We start from the raw sequence: 25,229 nt of genomic DNA, 5'->3' as shown, positions 1-25,229 counted from the left end.
AGATCGGGGCATTTTAGCCGCTGCTAGACATTGTTAGGCACCTCAATGTAGGTCTACATTAGAGGCACCAATAATGTAGACGTCTACAATGTAGGCGTGATTCTGATAGTGATGCCTAATGATTGACATGTCTACAGTAGGCGCTTACAAATGTAGGCTTCATTAACAGAATCTGTCCTATGGTGCACAACCTCATGCCTAAAGTTAGACGCGGATGCCCCTTATTCTATGATTACAAGCATAACCTTGAGGAATGCCCATGACCTCCCATTTCCATGTTCCCTTTTTGGCGCTTTATGTAAATTTTAGGAGCAGATCCCATGGCTAAATTTGCACATGTAAATTTAAATTAAAACCAATTAGCACTAACAATTGCTTGTTAAGAAGCTAATTTTCAGCACTAATTGGCTTGTTAGTCAATTATGTTGCATGTGCAAGTTTGGGTGCATGTCCAAAGTTGTGCATGTGACACAAAGAGCCATTTATAGAATTCAGGTGTTAGTGTACAGGGCTGAGTGCATCTAGTAGTGCCGTAGAAATGAGGATTAATAGTGGTGGTAGTAGTAGGAACAAATCACAATCGTCCAACTACAGACAGAAACTCTGTAGGGCGTCTCATACATTATTAGGCAGTAACATAGTTTTTTGTGTTTTTTTTATTTTTTTATTTTTTTTAAGTTCAATCATCTTTATTAGCATTTTATAACAGACAACAGTCAGGCATAAATGACATCTGTTAAAGACAATAGCATTGATATACACATGAGTTGTCATTCATGCCCCAATACAGAACAGGAGAAAAAAACAATACGAATAAGAACAACATAGTAGATGACAGCAAATAAAGACCCGAATGATCCATCCAGTCTGCCCAACCTGATTCAATTTAAATTTTTTCTTCTTAGCTATTTCTGGGCAAGAATCCAAAGCTCTACCCGGTACTGTGCTTGGGTTCCAACTGCTGAAATCTCTGTCAAAACCTACTCCAGCCCATCTAACCCTCCCAGCCATTGAAGCCCTCTCTAGCCCATCCTCCCCCAAGTGGCCATATACAGACACAGACCGTGCAAGTCTGCCCAGTACTGGTCTTAGTTCTTCACTATTTATGATTATTTTCTGATTCTAGATCCTCTGTGTTCATCCCACGCTTCTTTGAACTCAGTCACCGTTTTCCTCTCCACCTCCAGGCATTCCAGGCATCCACCACCCTCTCTGTAAAGTTGAATTTCCTAACATTGCTCTTGAATCTACCACCCCTCAACCTCAAATTATGTCCTCTGGTTTTACTATTTTCCTTTCTCTGGAAAAGATTGTGTTCTACATTAATACACTTCAAGTATTTGAACATCTGAATCATATCTCCCCTGTCCCTCCTTTCCTCTAGGCTAGGTATACATATTCAGGGCTTCCAGTCTCTCCTCATACGTCTTCTGGCGCAAGCCGCCTATCATTTTCGTCGCCTTCCTCTGGACCGCTTCAAGTCTTCTTATGTCCTTCGCCAGATACGGTCTTCAAAATTGAACACAATACTCCAATTGGGGCCTCACCAATGACCGGTACAGGAGCATCAACACCTTCTTCCTTCTACTGGCTACGCCTCTCTTTATACAGCCCAGTATCCTTCTGGCAGCAGCCACTGCCTTGTCACACTGGTTTTTTCGCCTTTAGATCTTCAGACACTATCACCCCAAGGTCCCTCTCCCTGTCTGTGCATATCAGCTTCTCACCTCCCAGCATATATGGTTCCTTCCGATTATTAATCCCCAAGTACTTTCATGATTCCCAAGCCTGTAGATAAGACTTGATTCTTGATAAAGGGAGCTAGCCAACTATGAAAAACTCATTGTGAACTGTAAAAAATAATAAAAATAATAATGATGGTTTTATTTGCTCTCTCAACTGAAAGACCAAAGCCCTGCATGTAGATCAGTGCGCCAAAGTGTGGACCTTCAACACTGGGACATCTTTTGGCATGAATACACTAGAAATTGACTCTGCCATGCAAATGTTTGGTGGAAAGAAAATTGCCCAGAGAGAAAAAAAATGAAAAGAGTCATTTGCAGGCTAGACAGAAGGAACCAACTCCCTCTTAAGGAGTGAGAGCTGGTATTGCTAAGAAGCCCACATTAGAGCTAAGAAATCAAGCGAGACATGGCAGAGTCAAGGCAGCTATTCTCTCTGAGGCATAGATGTCTGCAAAAATTCCTAAAGGACTGTGTTTTAAATAGCTGCCAGAAGGTGGTTGTTTTAAGGTCTGCTTTGTTGGCAAAACATTCAGCCTTTTCTATACATAGATGCTAAATTCTATGAATATGCCTCTACTGTAAAAAAATTCTATTACACCGCAGAACAACATAATCATATTCTTGCTAACTAGGCATGTAATATTCTCTGGGTTGCTATAAAGAAGATGCTGATATTTACACAATAAATATACACATAAATGACCTGAATATGAAAATATACACATGCACGTATGTGTGTAATTATTCAGCTATGCACTATTTAAATACATGCATATCTTTGATAGAAACATAGAAAAATGACGGCAGATAAGGGCCTTAGCCCATCAAGTCTGCCCACTTCACAGACCCACCCCCCTGAGTCTGCTCTCCTGGAGATCTCTCTCCTAATGACCCATCCTTAACTCCACCCTCTTAGGGATCCCACATGGGCTTCCCATTTACCCTTAAAATCTGGCACGCTGTTGGCCTCGATTACCTGTATTGGAAGCTTGTTCCAATGATCAACCACTCTTTCGGTGAAGAAATACTTTCTGGTGTCCCCATGAAATTTCCCGCCCCTGAGTTTAAGCGGATGCCCTCTTGTGGCTGAGGGTCCCTGGAGAAGGAAAATATCTTCTTCCACCTTTGATAGCATGCCCTTTGCAGGTGGACATTCACATGGATGGAGTTCAGTGAGGCACACACATTTAAAATTATTATTTTTTATTATTCTACTGCCTCCTATACCTTCTTGCATGCTTTTTGGACTTGTCCAGTGGTCCGTTTTTTTTGGGGCTGCCATAGTCAGATATTTGACTCGGTTACTACGATGTAGGATTCTTTTTGTCGGCAGAGGGTTTGCCGCTGGATAGATACGAGGCTTTCCACCTAGCTAACACAGGACACCGCCTTTTGTTGCGTAAATGCGCCTTAGTGGGCAAAAAAAGTTATTTTGACAGTTTGGTTGAGTAGTGATGCCCCCCTCTTTCTGGGCATGAAGAAACTGGCTTCATGCCTTGATGTTAGTGGAACTTAAATATGCTAAATTCTTTTTTAAAACATAAGAACCATTTTCTTCAGATTTGGGAGGTCTATATTTTTTCCCTTTCTCCTAAAGCTCGCAGTGCTTTCATGAACTCCCTTGCCCCTTGAGGGGTGGGGGGGAAAGTGGAGAGCACTGGAATGTCGGGTCTGGGAAGGGGGGTGGTTGGGAGGGGTGGGATCAGGGGGGACGGGACTTGAGAGTTATATTTCACTAGCTGGGTAGCACTTAAGAGTTGGGTCTCGGCGTTTTGTTAAGTTCCTGTTGTAGGTCTTTGTTCTCAAGGACCCAGCATCTGATATTGTTCCTTGTAACTGGTTCATTTTGAGTTGGTCTTGTCGAGATTGACTGATTGTTTCATCACGATGGTTTGGGGGAGGACAGGGATTTAGGGTTGAAGTTCTGAACTGGATGTACATGCTATGCTGTTTTGACATTACACTGGTTGAAGTCTGTTCTTTTGCATTTGTCAGATATGTCTTTGTTTACCAATCAAACTGTTTTGTACACTCTTCTTGAAGGCCATGCACTTAGAAAACGGTGTGCACGCCTTTCAACATTGCCCCTGAAACCAAAACAATGCACACCTTCTTGCAAATCACATTGAGGGATACGGGTAAACAAGGTCTTCATCGGGGAACACCTGGCGTGGCCTCCACGTGTGCAGGTCACCAGACTAGATGGACCAAAGGTCTGATTCAGTGAAGGCGTTTCTTATGTTCTTATGTTCTAAGTGTCGAGCTGCCCATTCTATTCCTATGAGCAACTCGTCATTGAGCTCGCACATCTTGATAAGAGGGGGAATAAAATAACAAAGATTTTGGGCTGCACATCTCTCGTATACATGCAGGAAAGAATAACTAAGCGTTTTAGTGTGCTAAATATTAGCACACTCTAACCACGTATTAAACGCTAACGCATGCATGTTAGTCTATGGATGCGTTAACGGTTAGCGCGCACGTATATTTGCTCTAAAACGCATAGCGCACCGTAGTAAAACAGGGGGGTTGATATCAAAGACACATAGGACCAGATTCTACAAACGGTGTAATGTGATTGACATGTTAATCACACAATGATGCCATTTGTAGAATCACAGCTACCTGAAACATGGGCACTAGAAATGCAGTCAGGGTTTTTGAGGCCTACATTTCTGGCGCCTGTGTTGCCTAAAGACGCCTAAGTATGTTTCCGGCATTAGCCATGCCTACTTCAACCTCAGACATCCTCAGGCACTGCCATAAATGCAATCTAGGCACCAGTTTTGTATAGGGTTGCCAGATTTTATTCTAGTAAAATCTGGACCACCCTAGACCTGCCCCCAGGCCCGCCCCGTTCCATGCATTCCACCCCTAATCCCAAATTAGCCCCCCCCAGCCCCGCTCCCCACTGCCTATTCATCGGGCAGAAGGAATAGGCATGCACGGATTCCACGCGATAACAGCACACATGCGTGGCATCCACGTATGCATGGATTTCCTCCTGCCCGATGTGATTTAGGGGAGGCTTTTCAAAACCCAGGCAAAGTGCCAGGTTTTGAAAAGCCGTCTAGTCTCCCAGATATGTCCTCAAAAGGATGTCCTCAATCCAGACATGTCCTCAATCTGGACATCTGGTAACCCTAGTTTTGTAGGCACCTCTAGGCACCTACATTTTTTATTTTAAATTATTTTAATAATTTAAAATAATTTTTTAAATGGCTTTGCCGCTTAAGTTAGGTGCCAGTAGGGTGTCTACTTGCACTGTTTATAGAATATGGGCTAAAATCCTTACCACTGCCGTGCAGTGTCAGGTTAAATCTTGCATGCTGACTTAGAGGTCATATATTGAAAAGGAGATTTCAGTAATAAACTATTAAGTAACTCAATCACAGCTGAAATGAAAGGGAAACAGTAATCGTGGAAACAGCCATTGTAAATGAGTACTGACAAATCTAAATCAGCATTCAATCTGTGAGAGGTCAGAGAGGCTAATCTGTGAAATCGAGCATATGCCATCTTCCTGAAACGACATCCATATTGCTTCCTTGGAGCCATGGGTACATCACTCGCATACCACTTGGGCTGGGTTGTTCAACACTACTCCAGCAACATTCACTCTTCTTTCAGTAGTTGCCCCTCAAACCTGGAATTCTCTCCCCCAATATATTAGAGACGAAAAAGATATTAGCCGTTTCAAAACTAATTTAAAAACCCTTCTGTTTAAAGATGCGTTTACCTCCTATATGGAATAATTGGAGTGCAGCAGTCTTTTATTAAAAAAAAAAAAAAAAAATTAAAAAAAAAAAAAACCCTACCCCTCCTAATGTTTTCTCCTTTCGTGTTTCTATCTTTTTAAAATGATTAATATTGTAACCTGAATCCCTCTTTCCTTCCATCCAGTTGAGTCTGTTGGTCTGTAGGTCGAACCCCCTTTTTGGATTTATTATTATTGTATTTTAACATATGTTCAAATTTGGATTTTATAGTAATTCGCTTAATATTTTATTTGTTATTATTATTTTGTATTTTATCGTACATTCAAATTTGGATTTTATTGTACATCGCTTAGTATTTTATGTATAAGCGATTCATCAAATTTCGAATAAACTTGAAACTTTCCCTAAAGTAACTACAATGCTCCATGATCCTTGTTTTCAAGATGTATTTATTTAAAATATGTATTAATTAATTTTTAAAAAATTATATACCGTATAAGGCCTATACGGTTTACATAAAAACATACATGAGATTGGACTTTACATACATGTTCAATAAAGGCGAATTTCCTAAATACATCCATAATTAATTAAAGCAATAAAACAAAACAGTAAACAATCACAGACATTAAAAATAATTGCCCCCTTGCTCCATCAAATTCTCAGAATCAGATGGAATCTTCTCTAAGGAGAGAACAGGCCTCAGGTTCAATGAAATGCCTCAATTTAAAAAAAAAAAAAAAAGTGTTTTCAGCAGTTTTCTAAACCTCAGAACATCAGCACAGAATCTTAAATTCCCTGGCTCTGTCACTGGAAAGGCAGATTTTACTGTCTCGTTTATCTATCCTATATATATTATAGATATAGATATATTACTACTAGGGATCACCGGTGCCACAATGTAACATGAGCAATAGAAACGGTACGTGCACGTTTCAATCATTCTAAACGTTTATATATATAGGATATATTATATCATTTATAGGATATATATCATTTATTGCATATATAGGATATATACTGTCTCATTTATTTATCCTATATATATATAGGATAGATAAATGAGAATATATATAGGATAGATAAATGAGAATATATCCTATATATGCAATAAATGATATATATCCTATATATATAATAAACGATATATATCCTATATATAGATAGATAGACAGATAGATAAACGAGACAGTAGTAGTTTAGAATGATTGAAACATGTGCACATACCGTTTCTATTGCTCATGCTACATTGTGGCACCAGTGATCCCTAGTAGTAATATATCATATCTCCCACAAGCCATCTTTTCTACAAGCTGAAGAGCCCTAGTTTCTTTAGCTTTTCCTCATATTGAAGACATCCCATCCCCTTTCATTTTCATCACTCTTCTCTATATCTTACTTGATTCCATTATATCTTTTTTGAGATGCTGTGACCAAAATTACACAAAACATTTGAGATGCAATTGCCGCACGAAGCAATACAAAAACATTATAATACTCTTAATTTTATTCTCCATTCCTTTTCCAATAATTCCCAATTGTTGCTGGGGATATGGTAAAATCAGTGTACCTGGTTTTTAAAAAAGTTTGGACAAATTCCTGGAGGAAAAGTCCATAAACCTAATAAGGTAGACCTGGAGGAAGTCATTGCTTATCCCTGAGGGTAAGCTACATTGAATCTTGCTACTTTTTGAGGTCCTGTCAGATACTTGGGACCTGGATTGGCTACAGTTGGAAATAGGGTACTGGGCTACGTGGAACTTTGGTCTGACCCAGTGTGGCAATTCTTATGACGATAGGTTTATCTGTGATGTCAGATGCATTAATGTATCATTATTAGGAGCTGCTGAAAAGTTCTCAGCCCAGCTAACAAAGTTGGGGACGTCTCCATTGAGGGCCTGGATTCTCAAACTGGTGCAGATTTTCTAGATGCCAGTGGACACCCATACCTCCATTTAAGACACCGTCCAAACAACATTTTTTAACTGAGATTTGAGATGCACACTGGTGCCTAGATAATTGGCACTGGAATTGCACCTATGCAGGAGCTTTAGGCCGCTGAACACCAAAGTAGGCGTGGCCAACACTGGACGTGGCGTTAGGCAGCATAAAGACTGTTCTGATTTATATTTTCACTTTTTTTTCCAGTTTATGTTTTATTGTTAATTTCATTCATTGATTTGCCCCTTGTTTTGTTTTACTTTTAACATTTAAATTTCTCCAAAATTCTATTGCTCAACGGTTCCTCCTTTCTGCAGCTATTCCTATCTCTCTTCTTTTCTACCTTTCAAAGTCCTTAGATCAATGTAGTCTTGTTAGAATGTTTATTTTCTTATTTTTTTTTCCTTTTCTATTTCTTACTTTTATTACTCAATTAATTGTTATTTTTCCAGGTACTTCAGTTAGATTGTGAGCCTTCGGGACAGTAAGGGAATTTCTAAGTACCTATTCTTTCTTTCTTTATCTTATTTTTATTGTATCCTTTAATTTATATTTCTCTGTAAACCTATATTACTTATAATTTTAATACACACTATTGTCTGTTTTCTGTAAACTGCTTAGAATCCTAACGGAGTTTAGCGGTATATAAGAAATAAATTACATTACATTACATTAAAGCGCCTACATATGCATGAGTCATGCAAAAATAGATACAGGAAATGTAGGCTTACATTTCTGGCGCCTATCTTTCACATCAATGCAATTCTGAAACCAGTGCCAATGCGTGAATGACACGCAATTGGCGGCCACTTTTAAGGTGGTCGTCGATATCGGTGCCAGATCCAGAATCTAGGCCTATGTCCAGTGATGATCCACTTTTTTCATTCCATCAGAAAAATACAGAACAAAAAGAATGGAAAATTGCTGCGCCTCCTTTTACTAAGCCGCGCTAGCATTTTTTAGGGCGCGCTACAATGCCGCACGCGCGCTAGATGCTAACGCCTCCATTGAGCTGGCGTTAGTTTCTCCACGTAGCACGGGGGTTAGCACGCGCTAAAAGCACTACCGCAGCTTATTAAAAGGAGCCCTAAGTGTATATCCCTCGACGGAGACTGTGCCAGCTTTGTTGGTTAGGCTGAGAACTTTTCAGCGGCCCCTCGTATCTTTAAGACTGCATCACAAATGATGTTTTACGGACATGGTCTTGTCCTTCCCTTTCAAATGCGTCTAGCCCAGCAAGAATGACACCACGATAGTTGACGTGAGTTACGAGTGGAGATTGGTTGCTGAAGAAGCTCCCGGAGATGTGAAACAGGGAAGCTCCGTCGACTGTTAATCTTCACCTGAAGCTAAGTACTCGTTCTATCGCTTTAATTATTTCTAAGTGTGATAAAAGAAATGGGACAGATCAAATTTTTTTTTAGTTATATTAACAAAAAATGTGGTTCCATTGATAACACTCTATCAAGGTGTTTTTTTTTGTAGACTAATGATTGTTCACAGGGGTAACTGAACCAGTGTAAGCTAACATTCAGAACTTGTGAGCCCTTGAAGTCCTTTTCTCTCCACAGTTAAGACTCTCAGGGTTGTACTATATATACACTAAACATTTTGGAAACTAATCTTTCTGATAACTCAATATATGCCTTTACTGGCCTAACTTAATTGTTGTAAACCGAGTCAAACTTTCCTGGACTGAAGTCTCGGTATACAAAACTAAGTATTAGATTAGATTAGAAAACGAGAAAAGTGGAATAGAAAAAGTGAAGATAACGTCAACGAATTCTAGAGAATGGCACGGTGACAAAATTCATCCCCGTCCCCGCGGGAAACCATCTTCATGTCATTCTTTAAGGAGAGAGGAAAGAATCAGAGTATAATTGGGCACAACCACTGACCCGCAAGCTTTGCTTTGAAGAATGCTGGTGTAGAAGGACTGAGGTTGAAACAGACACTACAGAATGACAGTCTCTGGTATCCAGAGCAGATATTGTGATGTCATAATGCCTCATTCCACCAGTGCCTAAGAGCCAATCACATCAGTGATGTCACAATGGCTTCATTATCCTTGGCTCCCATAAGAATCAGAGTATGAATGGCCACAACCACTGACCCGCAAGCTTTGCTTTGAAGAATGCTGGTGTAGAAGGACTGAGGTTGAAACAGACACTACAGAATGACAGTCTCTGGTATCCAGAGCAGATATTGTGATGTCATAATGCCTCATTCCACCAGTGCCTAAGAGCCAATCACATCAGTGATGTCACAATGGCTTCATTATCCTTGGCTCCCATAAGAATCAGAGTATGAATGGCCACAACCACTGACCCGCAAGCTTTGCTTTGAAGAATGCTGGTGTAGAAGGACTGAGGTTGAAACAGACACTACAGAATGACAGTCTCTGGTATCCAGAGCAGATATTGTGATGTCATAATGCCTCATTCCACCAGTGCCTAAGAGCCAATCACATCGGTGATGTCACAATGGCGTCATTATCCTTGGCTCCCATAAGAATCAGAGTATGAATGGCCACAACCACTGACCCCTAAGCTTTGCTTTGAAGAATGCTGGTGTAGAAGGACCGAGGTTGAAACAGACGCTAGAAAATGACATGGGATTATTTCCCGCGGTTATCCGCGGGGACGGGAACAGTGATGAATTTTGTCACCGTGTCATTCTCTAACGAATTCCTCCAAGATTTGTTTTGGCTTGTCCTTCCCTTCACATCCCAAATGAACTGCTGGTCATTGAGCAGCAATGGAATGCCCTTTTGCTGGGAACAGAATGTGATCACAGTACAGAAATGATAGGGTTAAATGTATTTCCTAATGTTATTATATTGCATTCTGAACATGTATTGTCGATCCTGGTATCAGTTTGATAAATGACCATGTTACCAACCATGAAATTTGACTTCATGAATAATGTAACTAGTGCAAAACCTCTGTAGTAGCTTCAATACGGAAAAAATATGATATTGTATTTAGGATCTGTGCATGTGTTGTTCCACTATGAGGTTCGCTTTCTTAAGTTTGGGCTGTGTTTCATGAATTATGAGACTTCTTTTATATTCAGCTTTGTATTCAGTGAAATTCAAGCTTTTTCTCTCCTTTGTGATAAAATGAGTATGAGCTTAGAAAATGGGAACATTTTACATTTCTAGTTCTCCTTTAATGGCATTGTAAAAAGTCAAAAGATGTGTCTCACTTGGAGACATTTTAAAAAATGTGTGTACCTTATATAGCAAAAAAGACTCCTCCCATCTCTTATCCCTTCACCTTTTCTCCAAAATGTGAGTAAAATTGGATTTCATTTGAAATCTGAAATAGTTTATAAAACCATTTCCAAATCATCAATAAAATAGCTTATGGACTTTTCCTCCGGGAACTTGTCCAAACCTTTTTTTTTTTTTTTTTTTTTAACCAGCTACATTAACTGCTCTTACCACATCCTCTTGCAACGTGTTCCAGAGCTTAACTATTCTCTGAGTGAAAAAAACATTTCCTCCTATTGGTTTTAAAAGTATTACTTTATAACTTCATCGATTGTCCCCCCTAGTCTTTGTAATTTTTGATGCAGTAAAAAATCGATCCACTTGTACCCGTTCTACACCACTCAGGATTTTGTAGACTCCAATCATATCTCCTCTCAGCTGCCTCTTTTCCAAGCAGAAGAACCCTAATCTCTTTAGCCTTTCTTCATACAAGAGGAGTTCCATCCCCTTCATCATCTTGGTCGTTCTTCTCTGAACCTTTTCTAGTGCCACTATATCTTTTTTTGAGGTAAGGAGACCAGAACTGAATGCAATACTCAAGGTGAGGTTGCATCATGGAGTGACACAGAGGCATTATAACATTCTTAGGGCTCCTTTTACAAAGGTGCGCTAGCGTTTTTAGCACTAGTGTTTTTAGGCAGTAGCGGCTAGCGCATGCAGCATTTTAGCGCACGCTATTCTGTGCATTAAGGCCCTAACGCACCTTTGTAAAAGGAGCCCTTAGTCTTGTTTACCATCCCTTTTCTAATAATTCTTAGCATCTTGTTTGCTTTCTTGGCCGCCGACGCAAATTGGGCAGAAGGTTTCAGCGTATTGTCCACAATGGCACCCAGATCTTTTTCTTGAGCGCTGACCTATGTGGGATCCCTGCGAGGGCCGAGATAAGGGATTGGGCCACTAGGGCACAGACTTAAGGAGATGGGACAGTGGAGTGGGCAGACTTGATGGGCTATAGCCCTTTTCTGCCGTCATCTTTCTATGTTTCTATGACCCCCAAGGTGGACCCTAGTATCCGGTGACTATGGTTTGGATTATTCTTCCCAATGTGCATCACTTTGCATTTGTCCACATTAAAATTTCATCTGCCATTTGGACGCCCAATCTTTCAATTTCTTAAGGCCTTCCTTTCTTGAAATGAATAATGCATAGAAGTGCTATTGCATATGGCGGAATAGTTATTTGCTACCATTTCATTTCTCACTCTTATTTGTTCTCTTCTGCACTACAAAAGAGACTACATTGTGCGGATGAACATAGTAACAGCAGGCCCTGTGCTAGGTATGAATCTGCTCTGACTATTTTATCTATGCCTTGTTCAGTGTGCATTGGTCTCCCTTTTAATAAATCATCCCATTACCAAATGTGGTAACTAAATCTATTCCCCCCCCCCAAAAAAAAAAATGCTATCATTTGATTAATAAGTATTAAAATGGGGAATGACATTGTAATAAAATGATGCAGATCCCAGTGTCTTTAGGGAAATTCTGCTTAGCTCTCACTGCAGTTGGAATAATGAGGTCTATTGTGCAGCCATGGAGTAAATGTGTTTAGTAGCAGGTAGAATGATTAAAGAACTTTAGCCACCTGTAAGACAGAAAAGGAAAATATTTCCTTCACTTCTGCATCAGGCAACGTTGAAAACAATTTATGCAATAAACAGTGTTGTGAGCTTGTACACTGATTTCTTGAAATAGTGGGTGCAATTGCATTATATTTTGAAAATATTATTGGTGTCTAAATTTTGGGGCTGCACAAGGTACATTGGTTGGCCAGGCATCTCAAGGTCCATTCAAAGGTTCTCTGTTTAGGAGGAGGCACCTGGATGATGAGTAGGACAGCAGCAATATGGGTGCGCTCTATGCCTATGAAGTTAACAAAAGAACATAAGAATAACCTTACTGGGTTAGACCAATGGTCCATCTAGCCCAGTATCCCATCTTCATGGTGGCCAGTCTAGGTCATAAGTACCTGTCAAAAATCCAAATAGTAGCAACATTCTATGCTACCAATCCAAGGCATGCAGTGAAAAAAATAATCTGATGAGATCAAGCCAGCATGGTTTCTGTAAAGGCCGATCATGCCAGTCGAATCTATTGCATTTCTTTGAGGGGATAAGTAAACAATTGGACCAAGGTGACCCCATTGACATTGTATATCTAGATTTCCAAAAAGCCTTCGACAAGGTGCCCCATGAACGCCTACTGAAGAAACTGTGGAGTCACGGGGTGGAAGGGGACGTGCACAGATGGATCAAAAATTGGCTGGCAGACAGGAAGCAGAGGGTAGGAGTAAAGGGGCACTACTCTGACTGGATAGGGGTCACAAGTGGTGTTCCGCAAGGGTCAGTGCTGGGACCACTGCTGTTCAATATTTTTATTAATGATCTAGAAACGGGGACGAAGTGCGAAGTTATCAAGTTCGCGGATGACACAAAACTCTCCAGCAGGGTCAGAACTGTTGAGGAATGCAAAGAACTGCAGAGCGACCTGAACAAACTGAGTGAGTGGGCAAAAAAATGGAAGATGAGCTTCAATGTGGAGAAATGTAAGATCTTGCACATAGGGAAGGGGAACTCCATGTACAGCTATACGATGGGAGGGAGGGTACTCGGGGAAGGCAGCCAAGAAAAAGATCTGGGGGTATTGGTGGATAACACACTGAAGCCGGCAGCGCAATGTGCAGCGGCCTCAAAAAAAGCAAGCAGAATGTTGGGCATTATCAAAAAAGGTATCATTACCAGAATGAAGGAAGTTATCCTGCCACTGTATCGAGCAATGGTGCGCCCACATCTGGAATACTGCGTCCAATACTGGTCGCCATACCTCAAGAAGGATATGGCAATACTCGAGAGGGTCCAGAGGAGAGCAACGAGGATGATAAAGGGTATGGAGAACCTTTCATATGCCGAACGGTTAGACAGGCTGGGGCTCTTTACCCTGGAAAAGCGGAGACTGAGAGGGGACATGATACAGACTTATAAAATCATGAAGGGCATAGAGAATGTGGAGAGGGGCAGATTCTTTAGACTAGCAGGGACAACTAAAACAAGAGGTCATTCAGAAAAACTGAGAGAAGACAGATTCATAACGAATGCAAGGAAGTTCTTCTTCACTCAGCGGGTGGTAGACACCTGGAATGCGCTTCCCGGAGAGGTGATAAGACAGAGTACAATTCTGGGGTTCAAAAAAGGACTGGATGACTTCCTGAAATGAAGGGGATAACAGGGTACGGATAGAGGTTTACCTTACAGGACATTGAGCGAATAGGGTATGGACATTTTAGGTTAGGTAGGGAACACTTTCAGGTCATGGACCTGGAGGGCCACCGCGGGAGCGGACTGCCGGGCATGATGGACCCCTGGTATGACCCGGCAGAGGCAATGCTTATGTTCTTATGTTCCCCCATGTCTTTCTCGAAGGCAGATTATGAACTTCTCTTCCAGGAACTTGTCCAAACGTTTTTTTTAAAAAAACACTCATCACATTCTCTGGCTATGTGTTCCAGAACTTAACTATTCAGAATGGAAAAATATTTCCTCTTCGAATGTCCCCTAGTCTTTATAAATTTTGATAGAGTAAAGAATCGATCCACTTATACCTGTTCTACACCACTCAGGATTTTGTAGACTTCAATCATATCTCCCTTCAGCCGTCTGTTTTCCAAGTTGAGGAGCTTTAACCTCTGTAGTCATTCCTCATATGAGAGGAGTTCCATCCCCTTTATCATCTTGATCGCTCTTCTTTGAACCTTTTCTAGTTCTGCTATATCTTTTTTCGAGATAAAGTGACCAGAATTTAATGCAATACTCAAGATGAGATCGCAACATGGAGTGATACAGAGGCATTATAACATTTTAAATCATGAGGAACTTTGACAAAAGATTTCTGAAAATCCTTTATCCACATGTTTATTCACACTTTCAAAGAAGTCAAGCCTAGAGTGAAGAACTGGAGCCCAATCCTTACCAATGTATTCAATACATACATTGGATGCTTTTTGCATCACCAAATCTTCTCAGGTCAGAACCACAATCTTTGTTGTGTGTATTATGTACTCTTTTATTGCATCACCTTATTTTCATCTGTGAAGAATTATTTAATTACATGTTTACATCAAGAACTTCATTTCCACAGTACTATTCTGTTTTGGTTTTCCCTTGATATTCTGTGGAATTTGTTAGTGTTTTCATTGTTCTTCCATAAAGATTGAAGCAAAGAACTCATTCAGTCTCTCCGTTATGGCCTTATCCTACCTGAGTGCCCCTTTATCTCCTTGATCATCCAACAGTCCCACAGATTCCCTCAAAGGTTTTCTGCTTCTGATATGCCTAAAAGAATTGTTACTATAAGTGTTTGCTTTTTTAGTAAGTTTATTTTTAGTTTTCCTTAGTGCTTTGCATCTAACTTGTCAGTGCTTATGTCTCTTCTTATTTTCTTCATTTGGTTTCTTTTTCTGTTCTTTAAAAGATTTTTTTGGGGGGCTCTAATAGCCTCTTTCACTTCACCTTTTAACCATGCCGGCACTCGTTTCCTCTTTTTTTTCCACTTTTGTTAATATGTGGACTACATCTGGTCAGGGCTTCCATGATGGTTCTGGTGTGAGAACTATTCATGGGGGCAACATTATAAACGCTAGAGAAAGGTTTGAACCTACCCATAGGCAGCAGAATGCTTTTTTGTTTGGCGGGGCCTGAAAGCTCCACTCCAGATCTTGCCTAATCTCCACCCCATACCCTGCCTAATCTCTTCCCCAGATCCCACCCCATAATAGTACTAATTGTAATACCATTGTTTTGATTCATTTCCAGAATTCCCTCTTCCTTTCTCCACTCTTATAACCTACCTTACTCTTATTGCCTGACATCGTTCTGTCCATTTCCTTCCATCTTCTAGCATCTTCCCTTCCTACTTCTCTTCCCTCCTGCCCTCTCCCATGGGCCCATCTCTCCTCCTCTCTATCCCCACCCCTCAAGGTCCAACATTACTCTCTTTCTTTTTTGTTTTTCTTTCCTCAATGCTGAACAGTGGGATAGAAAGAGGAATAAGATCATCTTCCTCCCTTCCACCCCAGACCAAAAATTTCTCTCTATCTCTTCCCTCTATCCTTTCCTTTCCAAGTCCAGCTTCTCTTTTTCTTCCAGACCGCCCTCCCTCCCCACTACTCTCAGCTCCACCATCTCTCCCTTTCTCTTCCCAACTGCCCTCCCATCCCATATATCTCCATCCACCCCACCACCCAGTTGCTACTATTTCTCCTTTTCTCATCTACCCTCCCATCCAGTATCTTTCCCCCCTCCCTCTACATCCTTCTCTCCCTTTCTTTTCCATCCTTCCATTCCATTGTCCACCATCTATTTTTCTCTCCTCTGTTTCCAGGTCCATTATTTCTTCCCTTCAACTCTTGTGACCAAGCAAAGCTCCGTGCCTACTTTGGTCCTCTTTAAAAACCAAATGAAACCCAATGCTGGGATGAGAAAAGCACACCCAAAGCCAGCTCACATTCCCAGTCTGATTTGGCTGCCTATCTTGATAAGTCCATCCCAGAGCATGAACCCTGGCAGGATGACATGAGTGATAGGTTAAAAATATGCCTGGACAGAAAACAGCTGTATACAAACCTTAGTCCATGGAGGGCAGCCCAAGAGAGCCAAGTCCCAGACCAGGTACATGTAGGTTTGGGTGGAGTTCACATACTCATAAGCAGGGAACTTTCATTCCACAGAGAGGCAGAGGAGAAAGACTTCCTGGAGAGTGAACTCGGGTGCTGGCAAGATAATGATCAGGAAATGGTAGAGACTGAAGACCCTCTACAGCCCACTCAGGTAGAAGCTCTAAACCTGGAAGAGCCCATGGAGATTGCATACCAGCTTGCTGCAGGAAAGGGGGAAATGGAGTCCATGGAAGTGAGTTGAATTGGGACAGCTAATTGATTTGCCTTGACAAGGATCCTACCTAGTCTTAGTGCAGGGGGTTGTCGATATAGCAGCAACTCTGATATGTTGCCTGTGGCATCCCTAGCACTGTTACTTTGGCACGGTGTGCCCAAGCAGAAACATGGCAGAAGCCTCTGAATCCCCTTTTTGGCTAAAACCTCCCTGATGGCTCGCTCCACCATGACCCGTCCAATAATCCTTGTCCTGATCACACACTATTTACATATTTCAATACAAGCAATTTGCTTCCATGAATGTGGGGCAGAACAGTCCCACACACAAAAGAAGTTATATCCAAGTGCAATTGGGCTTTATCATAATAGTCATTAAGATAGATGCTGTCAAGTTGAAGAAATTTTTTCACTTGCTCATTTACAATCGAGGTTGGGCTCCTATCATTTATTTCAAATTCATTAATTGTTCAGAGGAGACATACAGATAATTAAATTTGATAAAGAAATTTAAGAAGAGTATTAAACGAAGGGTTTGTTTTGATCAATGAAATATTAATTCCACAATAAGCCAACTGATTATTAACGTTAAGGTAGTCTGTTGGTTGGACTACTGAGATCCTTTTTCCTTCATCTGTATTTGGGGGATAGTACTTGCGCTTAGACATAATTTTTGTTTTTTGTGGATCTGTATTTATTCTGGTTTGTCCACATTTCTAAGTTTTTTGGCAGAACAGTCCAACAACTTCCTGTAAGTTCCATCAGGCCTATGTGTCAAATCCCTGGAAATGAATTTGGATTATGGTAGGATTAAGTTCCTACCCCCTTCTGGTGTTGGGTTCAAAATGGCATTAGCAGTCCATAGCAGTCCATGGTAATAAGCTCTTTTCATGCATTTGCTTGCTTTGCATTTCATTACTGTGTTTCCCACAGTACCCTTATGTTAACCTAGGTTACAGTCATATCTCATACATTATTGCTTTTTATCATGCTTTTAAGGAACAAATAATGCATGTTAGAGCCATAATTCACCTTAATAATTACCCTCCTAAATCTCGTCTATTCCCACAAACCATCCTTTCTTTTTGTTCCCAGAGTATCTTACTGTTCCACCTTTAACTCTTAGTGAAAACTCTTTTTACAAATTCCTTGTCAATTGTTTTGCAAGGGTCTGCAGCTTAAGCAATTTAAAAATGCAAATGATCGTTTAAGTACAATGAAATCCAGACTACTTCTCAATATACTTTATAAAGGATAATTAAAGTCATGACAACAGAGGCAGCTATGACAGTCAGAAATCGGTCCTTGGAAGGGTTGGTATTGTGATGAATTTAAAGTCTGGAATGTCCTTGAACCAATGAGAGAGTAAGGTGTGCTCTGCTTTCCAAACCCATTTTTTTTTTTAAATTTAGAGGACAATTCTAAAATGATTTTAAAGGACTTAAAATTGTCCAGTTGGCTTAATGTTCAAAAGAACCCTTAACCCCTCCCCAACGCCCCACCCCAAAAACCCAATGAAATTCACCTCACTAAGGGGTCCTTTTACTAAGGTGCGTTAGCAGTTTTAGCGCGTGCTAAATGCTAATGCGTCCATTATGTCTTATGGATGCATTAGCGTTTCGCGCGTAATATTTACCGCACACTAAAACGGCTAGCGCGTCTTAGTAAAAGGACCTCTAAGTGAATCATACAATTGAAAACAGTGAATTTATCTATAACAGAGCCTCACCAATTATTTCACCTTCAAAAATAAAGAGACCTCGGCCACTCAACCCTTCCTGTTCCAAATTCAAGAACTTCAAAAACTGAGTTTATCGGGGCTAGCATCGATCAAAGCTGAAAAGCCTCCACAATATAATTACTGTTTTAATGTTTGCTTCATATTACTTCAAAAAGAATGATAATAAATTTGTGTGATAAAACAGCAGGAATTGTCTGTTTTTGAAACATTGTGAAGTAAAAACTACAATACAATAATAGTTATATTGTAGGCAATGGCATACCAAGAGGGGGGCGGGGGGAGGTCCGCCCCAGGTGCATGCCCCAAGGGGGTGCACAGCTGGCCATCCTCCCTATTCTGACGCTGCTGCTTTCCTTAGCCAGCAGCAGCGGCAGTAAACAGGGGTGTCCACGGGTGCTCACTCCAGCGGTTATTCAGCTTCTGGTCAGCTCCCCTGCTCAAAGCCGCGGGCGTAAGCTCCTCCCACGATCTGTGGCTGCATCAGAAGCATTCCCTCTGATGTCACGACATCAGAGAGAAGGCTTTTGACACAACCGCGGATCGCATGAGGTGTAGATGCCCGCTACTTTGAGCAGGGGAACTGGGCAGGGAAGAGAATTGTTGTTGCTGCACAAAGAAGTGGGGGAGGGGGTGTAGAAATGTTGCTGCTGAACAAGGAAGAGGGGGTGTAGAAATGTTTCATAGGCAAGGGGGGGGTGTTGAAATGCTGCACAGGCAGGGGGGGAAAGAAATGCTGTACAGGCAAGGGGGGAGAAATACTGCTGCTTCACAGGGAAGAGGTAGAAATGCTGTGCAGGCAAGGGGGGAGATAAATGCTGCTGCTGTACAAGGAAGGGGGAGGGGTAGAAATGCTGCACAGGCAAGGGGGGGAGAAATGCTGCACAGGCAAGGAGGGGAGGAATGCTGCTGCTGCTGCACAGGGAAGGGGGGAGATAAATGCTGCTGCTGCAGAACCCAATTGGGAAGAGAGAAGGAAGACAAGGGAGAGGAACCAGAGACGCCAAGTCCATGGGAGGGAGTGGAAGGAAAAAAGGAAAGGAGATACCAGACCATGGAGGGGGAAGAAGAGATGCTATGGCATGGGGGAGGGAAGGGAAGGAGATAGAGATACCAGACCATGGTGTGAAGTGGGAAGGAAGGAAGGAAAGGAGAAAAGAAAGAGAGAGATGCCAAAAAGCAAAGGGGAGGGGGTGGAGACAGAAAAATGGAAAGGGGGTGAAGCTAAAATGAATCATATGCAAAGGAGAGAAGGGACACAGGATATACAGTTTATTGAAGGGACATAGAAAGAGGGAAGATGCCATATGGAAGAGAGAGAGAGTGGACAGTAGATGGAAGGGGCAGAGAGAGTATGAGCAGTAGATGGAAGGGGTAGAGAGAGAGGGCAGAAGCTGAGTGGAAGGGGCAAAGAGAGGGCAGATGTTGCATGGAAGGGAGAGAGGACAAATGCTGTATAGAAAGAAGAGAGCAAAGAGAAGATGATTAAAGCAGAAACAACAAAAGGTAGAAAGATTTTTTTTGTTGCTATACTTAAAATCAAGTAGTATTGTAACTGTATTGATAAAAGTTTATAAATAGGAAATGGAAGTAAGGCAATTTTTTGGACTAAACCCCTTTCCTCAGGTCAGGACAGGATACCAAAACAGCAGTATACTGTACTGTTCTGAAGAAAGATTTGGCTTTTGAAAGCTAATTGAAAAATGGATTAGTCCAATAAAATGGTATTTTCTTATTTCTCATTATTTGTTTTATTTTTATTTGTTAATTTGTAAAGTGGTGATTGTTATGTGTCAGTTTTTTCAAATTTACATCTACTGTCTTTATATTTTGCACAGTATTAGGGGAAATGTGTCACTGTTTTTGTGGTGTTGCATTGTATGCAGAGTCTGGTTTCTTGGCGGTTCAATTTAACTTTTGTCTACATATTTCTATTTTTAGTTTGTGATTATTTCATATTGGGCGAGGGTGTATCTCTGTTCTGTGTGTATGAAAAGAACATTGTTTTCAGTTGGCATTGACTGCAGGATCAATTGACTGTGCGGGATCTGGCTTGTTTAGTTTTACAGTGTATGTGTTGGTGTTCTAGTGCTCACTGCAGTGTTTAAGATGCTGCCTTTTCCTAGGTACACTCTTGTACGATATGTGGATTGTTACTAAAAATCATATTTTTCATATAGATGGGGGAGTTGTGTCAAAAAATGATGGGCCCCGGGTTTCACATATACTAGGTACCCACTGGTAACCCAGATGTGATGAAAACCAATGTATGATAGAGTAAACACTTTCAACACTGAATGTGAAGATATCCAAAAATGTAAGACAGGAACAGCATAGACCTAACTCAATCCAAAAAATGAAGGAAACAGTCTCAGAAAGGGCCCTCCCACAGAAGCAAGAGGCGGTTTGGCGTCCTGTTCTGAAAGAAACCTGATTGGTCGGGATACACCCCGAGGCAGCATGAATTTGTGAAACGCTGGCCTTCATTGGTGTACCGATTAGTGAAGATAAGTGGAATATTTCCTCTATTATTTAATTTTTGTTGGCACATTACAGAATAGCATAAGACTTTATCATACAATGAAGGTTTTTTGCCAGTGAGGTGAACGCTCGACCACCTCTTTGAGCCGTTTTGGTGAGGTGGAAGTTAGAGAATGACACGGGGAAAAAATCTGTCCCCGTCACCGCCCCGTCACCGGCCCACCATCCTCTGCACCGCCCCGTCACCGCCGTTTCCTTCACCGCCCCGTCACCGTCACTGCCATCCCTTTCACCGCCCCGTCACCGCCACTGCCATCCCATTCACCGCCCCGTCACCGTCCCCGCTGCATCCATTTTCCGTTTTCATCCCCTTGGCCCAGAATCCTTTTCCCTTTCACTCCCTCCTTACAGTTTGAGCCGGGAACACGGGTGATCGCACGGTCCTCGCAGCCCCCACCCGCCTGCCCAATCGATCGTAGTGATTAGCCAGCTCTCTCCCTTCTCCTCACCTTAATTTGCAGGCTTTCTTTTTCAGCGACCTGCACGCTTTCCCAAAGAGCCGCACACGCGCGGCTGCTCAGTGTTCAATCTTCTGCTCTGCTGCAACTTTCTGTTTCCGGTTGCGTCAGAGCAGAAGATCGAAACTGAGCAGCGGCGGGTGCGTGGCTCTCTGATAGCGTGTGGGTCGCCGAAAAAGAAAATCTACAAACTAAGGTGAGGAGAAGGGAGAGAGCTGGCTAAACACTAGAATCGATTGGGCAGGCGGGTGTGAGCTGCGGGGACCGCGCGATCCTTCATGCCTCACTGCGGGGACAAGACCCATTCACCGCCCGCGGGCGGTGAATGGCCTTGTCCCCATCGCCGCAGCGACTGCTAGTTTTCTTCCCCGTTTTCGGCGGGTGACCCGTGGCTAAAATGCGGTGGCCGCGGGTAAACCGCCACCGTGTCATTCTCTAGTGGAAGTGCCCTTTCTGAGGCTTTTTCCTTTATTTTTTGGATTGAGTTAGTTCTATGCTGTTCCTGTCTTACATTTTTGGATATCTTCACATTCAGTGTTGAAAGTGTTTACTCTAACATATACTAGATTGTGGGGCTTTTTGATCTAGGACCAATGATAGCACCGATAAACTGAGTTTTTGGAGTATCTGAATTTGGAATAGCAAGCTTGGGGCATCTGAGGTTTTTCCTCCCCATTTTCTGAAGGTGAAATAAAGGTGAGGCTGTGTTACAGCTAAATTCACCATTTTCAAATGTTAACGTCCAACAAGCCCTTGTCAAGGTAGCAGTTACTGTGCTGCTGACTGGAGCCAGTCATCACTTTTCAATATCATTGTTCAGAAGGAAATATACTATATTTGTGCCTTCTGGGTGCAAGTATAAGTTTTGATGTTAGAAAGAAAGGAATAGCTGTATATTCCAGTTCTAAAGTCTTCACTTTTCACATACTGGCCACATAAGTGGATGTAACCATTTCTAAAATTGCCTTCTTTATCTGTGATCATATTTCAGTAGTTCAGTAAAACTTAATTATATCCAAAGTGATTCTAACACTGTTTGAACTAATTTAAATGTTCTTGTAGTTACCCAGGTGCATACTCCTGATAACTAATAAGTACATGTTACTCGTTATTTTTCCCCATGTCAGGGTAATTTTGCTAATATTCTTTCAGCCTGTCTGGGTCGCTGCCAAAGTCAGTGGTAGTCAAGTAAATTCTTGGGGTCTTGGATATCTGGGCAAGTCTCACTAGTTTGGGTAGCTGTTTTACAAGGGGGTGCTGAAAAGTTCTCAGTCCAACCAACCAACTTCCTAAATTCTGAGCTATTTTGCCACTGTAGCTGAAAAGAGCGTTATCGTATTTCGTTAAGTGCCAATTTGCAGAAATGAAATTCTCTGTTTTGACATTGTTTCAGATACCTGAGCTTTGGTACAGGTGTTACAATACATGAGCTTCTTGATAGTGCATGCATGCATTAATTCACACATGAGTGATGGTGCGCATACACGTGCACTATCAGGAAAGAGTATGCTTTCTTTCTTACAAAGTACAATCTTTTCAAATAGTGTACTCCATTATCAGCAAAGGAAAAGAACACAAAATATGTTTTATTCTGCATATCTTCACTTGTTGACAACATACAATGACATGGGATATGTCATTGAGATTTCCCATGTCATTGCAAATGACAGTCCATTTTTAATCTTTATGTCCTCTTCTGTTGCTCAAGTTACATGAATATTTATTGTGAATACTTTAAAACTTGACTGGCTCAAATCCCCCCAGGACAGGTTTGGGAATCACTGCTCTAGAATTTCTAGATGTCACGACTCAATAACAGAACGTACAATGGCAAAATGGAAACAAGAACTGAGAGATTTTGAAAATACAGTGACCCTACTAACACGTGCTGAAAACTCAAAGTTTATTGGGAACAAAGCAAAATGGAAACCAAAGAATAGCACTACAGAAGAATGAAGAGAATAAAAAAAAAAAAGAGGCAAGTTGATATACTGTGCATTGCATTATCATTTGCACTGTTGCATTAAATTATTGGATAGTTTTCACAGGAAACAGATCTGGATTGGATTTTCAAAATCACCATTTCATAGACTATTATAGTGATGCTTAATTTGCATCCAGTCGCCTGAGCATGGCTGATTTGTTCCAGTTGAGGCTCCAGAGACTAATTTAATGCAATTACTTAGAAATGAGAATGAGGCTGAAACATAAATACAATTGAATTGGGGTATTTTAATCAGAATCCTTTTGATCCCAAGAAGCCGAGGGTTTGGTTTTTAAAAAATTTAAAAAATATGACTTATACCTTTGAAATCTGGGAAAACGAACTGGGAGTTTTCTCTAGTGAGTCAGTTTGCATCTCTTTGGAAGAGCAATGTGTTTATTCTTGTGCACTATGGAATTGTCCAGAATGATGTGCACTAAAAAAGTGTCCTCCAACTCTTCTGGTATGAAGATCTTTATTCCTCCAATGTCACATGATAAATTCAACGCTCAATAACTCAATGACTCGACATGTACATGTTTCGGCCAGCGGCCTTTTAGAATTTTGGTGTTATCTATGTGAGTGGCAGCTTTCTTTGAATATCATCGTTCGTGATACTTAAGACTCCCGAGGCAGGCCCGTTGCCCCAAACATGTACATGTCGAGTCATTGAGTTATTGAGCGTTGAATTTATCATGTGACATTGGAGGAATAAAGATCTTCATATTACCAGATGAGTTGGAGGACACTTTTTTAGTGCACATCATTCTGGACAATTCCATTTTGTTTCTTTGTATTTGTGTTTGTGGTTTTGTTTTCCCTGGTTTGTTCTTTCTATTCTTGTGCACTTACACAGACAAATGTACAACATTGATGAGGAATGTCTTGGTTCAGGGTCAGAGATGAAGTTAGGGTTTCTGGCACTCTACTGTACGCTCCACTCCCCCCCCCCCAAAAAAAAAAAAAAAGCTCTACCATATATGTGTGGTACATGAAGGAAATTTGGAGCAAGTTTTGCAGCCTCCAGTCTTGCAAGACTTGCACTGCAGTTCCTTCTTGCACCATACGAGTTCAAGCTAAGGAGCTGAGCCAAGCAACGCCGATAGCACAGTGCAACAGAGAGAATACAGCAAATATGTTTGTTTGTTAGTAGTTTTGCTATACCACCTTTCTAAAAACAGGTCAAAGAGGTTTATACCAGTGTTTCTCAACAGTCTTGGAGTACCCCTTTGCCAGTCAGGTTTTCAGGATATCCACAATGAATATGCATGGAAGAAATTTTGCATACACTGCCTCCATTATATGCAAATTTTTTTCATGCACATTTATTGTGGATATCCTGAAAACCGGGGGAAAGGAAGGGCTGGAGGACCTGACTGGCGGTGCATCCCCCCAAGCCGTGCACCCGGGGCAGACTTCCCCCCCCCTGGCCAGGAGTGAGTTGAGAAACACTGGTTTATACAATACTTGTGGAAGCTTCTGGCAACTTCCAAACATTGTTGCCCCCCTTCCATGCTTACTATATTTACTGTGTTGAGTTAGTCCTCTTCATGGTAGCATAGTAGATCACACCCCCAACAAAGGAAGTGCACAGGCCTACGGAACTGGGACCAGATGTTCTTTATTGTATAAAGTAATAGTCAGCAGATCCCACTGTGATGACAGCAGGTTGGATTGTAATTCTCCAGCATCACCTGACTTATTGCAGAAAACCCCTTGGAAGTAGAAGGGCAGCTCCAGGACTTCACTTTCCTCTTCCCAATTGATAGTGGAATGACTGTGGTTCAGAGCAAGTGGATTTGTCTGATGATGGAGAACTACAGCCCAGCCTGCTGTCATCACAGTGGGATCTGCTGAGTTATCGGTAGACCATCGAAAAGCCTTGGGAAGAAAAGATTACTTTATACTGAGATTACTTTATATTGGGACGTTTTCCAGAAAAATAT

Source organism: Geotrypetes seraphini, chromosome 18 (assembly GCF_902459505.1).
Source record: "Geotrypetes seraphini chromosome 18, aGeoSer1.1, whole genome shotgun sequence".
Lineage (NCBI taxonomy): Eukaryota > Metazoa > Chordata > Amphibia > Gymnophiona > Dermophiidae > Geotrypetes > Geotrypetes seraphini.
The sequence above is the reverse complement of the archived record's forward strand: the minus strand, read 5'-3'. Positions refer to the sequence as shown.